Source organism: Electrophorus electricus, chromosome 21, assembly GCF_041902795.1.
Source record: "Electrophorus electricus isolate QZ-2024a chromosome 21, ASM4190279v1, whole genome shotgun sequence".
In the NCBI taxonomy this organism is placed as follows: domain Eukaryota; kingdom Metazoa; phylum Chordata; class Actinopteri; order Gymnotiformes; family Gymnotidae; genus Electrophorus; species Electrophorus electricus.
Genome location: NC_137517.1, coordinates 977,436 through 980,000, shown reverse-complemented (window position 1 = coordinate 980,000; position 2,565 = coordinate 977,436). Strand labels below are relative to the sequence as shown.

At 42.2% G+C, this 2,565-nt stretch overlaps 1 protein-coding gene across 1 annotated transcript in view; it reads right to left on the bottom strand.

Annotated features, from left to right (window-relative positions):
- Positions 1-2,355, bottom strand: part of LOC113568998 (butyrophilin subfamily 3 member A2-like) — a 17,233-nt gene extending 14,878 nt beyond the window's left edge. Inside the window, exon 1 of the mRNA XM_081704474.1 lies at positions 2,140-2,355. The gene's annotated coding sequence lies outside the window, so the exon portion shown is untranslated. The remainder of the gene's footprint in view (positions 1-2,139) is intronic.
- Between the last annotated feature and the right edge of the window lie 210 nt (positions 2,356-2,565).

The window sequence follows — 2,565 nt, the reverse complement described above, 5'->3', positions numbered from 1 at the left end:
ATATAACGCATACACAAAACATTGTTACATGAAACAGCAAAGTTTTATGTTTTAGTCAGTATGTAGATCTCTTTTAAGTTTTAGTATTCAGTCAGTATTTAGTTTCAGTACGACACACAGCATTTACCATTTACAAAGCACAAACACAAACAAACAAACATTTGTCTTACGGATGCTTTCAGTTTCTGTTTTTGTGTTATGAGAAATAAAAACATGTTATGCATGTTAAGTATTAATAAACACTACAGTCAAAACATCCTGTGAAATAGAACTATTGTTAGTAATTAGGTAGTGTGAACATTATAAGCCTTCATCATCGTCATCATCGAGCCTGTAGTCAGACACAGTCAACGCCTCCACATGTAGGTGCTACACCCGTTACAGGCGGAGAGGTGAGTGAGTGAGCAGACTGAACTCAGCAAGCAGCTGGACGAGCATGCCGGCATCCTTACAGCATGTGATGAAGACGGACCCTCACTGAGCCTGTGAGCCGCTGATCCGTCTGAAGCCTCAGTGTCCATGTTTAGTGCTCTGTGCCTGTCAGCCTGTGTGCAGGGACCAGGCCAGTTCTGCTGGTGTCAGCCTGTGCTGAGTGGAGCGACTGCACTGAGCTGCTCAGGCTGGGGAAGTTTGTGCTCTTCACATCTGCACTCAGATCAGGGCCATCACAACACCGCAGAGTGCACAGGAGGTGGATCCACATTCTGCAATGCTGTCAGGCTCCAGCAGGGGGAGCAGTGGGCTGTCATATCGCACAGGCCAGACTGCAGCAGGACTGCACTGAACAGGGACGGGCTCCTAGCTAATTAGCATAGCAGTGGCAGGTGCCAGTTTGTGAGAGTATGATGTACACGGAACTGCAAAGTGCATCATGACCTTATAACTGTCTTTACACAAGAAAAAAAATCTAAATTAAAAACACAAATACTTGGCAATGACAACAAATTCCAAAGTATAAGAGACTTACTATCTCAGATTCTAAAACACTCTCTATAACACGTGACCTAAAACACTCACTATAACACTTTACCTAAAACACTCACTATAACACGTTACCTAAAACACTCACTATAACACGTTACCTAAAACACTCACTATAACACGTTACCTTATACACTCACTATAACACGTTACCTAAAACACTCACTATAACACGTTACCTAAAACACTCACTATAACACGTGACCTAAAACACTCACTATAACACTTTACCTAAAACACTCACTATAGCACGTTACCTAAAACACTCACTATAACACTTTACCTAAAACACTCACTATAACACTTTACCTAAAACACTCACTATAACACGTTACCTAAAACACTCACTATAACACGTTACCTAAAACACTCACTATAACACGTTACCTAAAACACTCACTATAACACGTTACCTAAAACACTCACTATAACACTTTACCTAAAACACTCACTATAACACTTTACCTAAAACACTCACTATAACACGTGACCTAAAACACGTTACCTTATACACTCACTATAACACGTTACCTAAAACACTCACTATAGCACGTTACCTAAAACACTCACTATAACACTTTACCTAAAACACTCACTATAACACGTTACCTAAAACGTGGCAGCGAAAATGAAACCACGTTCAACTGCAAACGCGCAAAGGCGCGAACGCTCCCGGAAACCTTCCGAGCATCGAGACACTCAATTAGGAGCGTCATGTTTGCCCCGCAGTAACGCTGGGTCATTTCAAAATGATTCATCTGCAGACTTTAGTGTTCAGGTTCCTGCTTTATTAGTCCTGAAGAGTCTTAATTTGAGGTTTGAATGTAGGCACCCGCTTCTTGGGGATGCTTGCAAACTATGATTACAAAGATCCAAAAATAAACGCAAATGAGCCAATTCAGCTCGCGTGTAGTGCAGGCATTAAAGCAAAGCTCAAAGCTCTCGACATCATTCCACCAGAATAATGGCTAATCTATGGCTCATATGGAGCGAAGACAGCAGAAATCAGAACCGGAGCACCGTGGAACTAGCAGCCCATTTTGCTCCGTCACGCTCGCTGCAAAACGTTCGTTTATAGGGTTGCTGGTTTCCGCACTATTGGCAGTAATGTAATATTTATTATTCTCACACATGAACATGAATATGCTGGCAACTCACCGTTTCCTCAAATCAACCCTGCTTCAGCAACTCTGCTCAGTTACGAGTCTTCAGGGAGAGCGGTCGGTAATCTGCCTGCTCACTGCAATAGTTTCCAGTGAAATGGTCACTAATCCGCGAAAGTTTGGGATCGTGGCATGGGAGCTACACCTTTGCGTTTCCTTCCTGCGCACACAAATTGCTCGAGACAGACCCGAGTTAGCAGGCGCACGCGCACGCGCACTTACATTTCCAATTTTGTCTGGCTCGCGAAAACGCGTAAAATCTGAGGAGTGTGAGATTAAACCAATTATATATCCATAGTATTCACATTATTAAAGGAGGCCAGGAAGTGTGACAGTACAGAGTACTGATAGACCTAAATATTAAAACATCTGTGCATAAATTTACTGAAGAAAATAATGAAGTGATTTATGGCAATAAAAT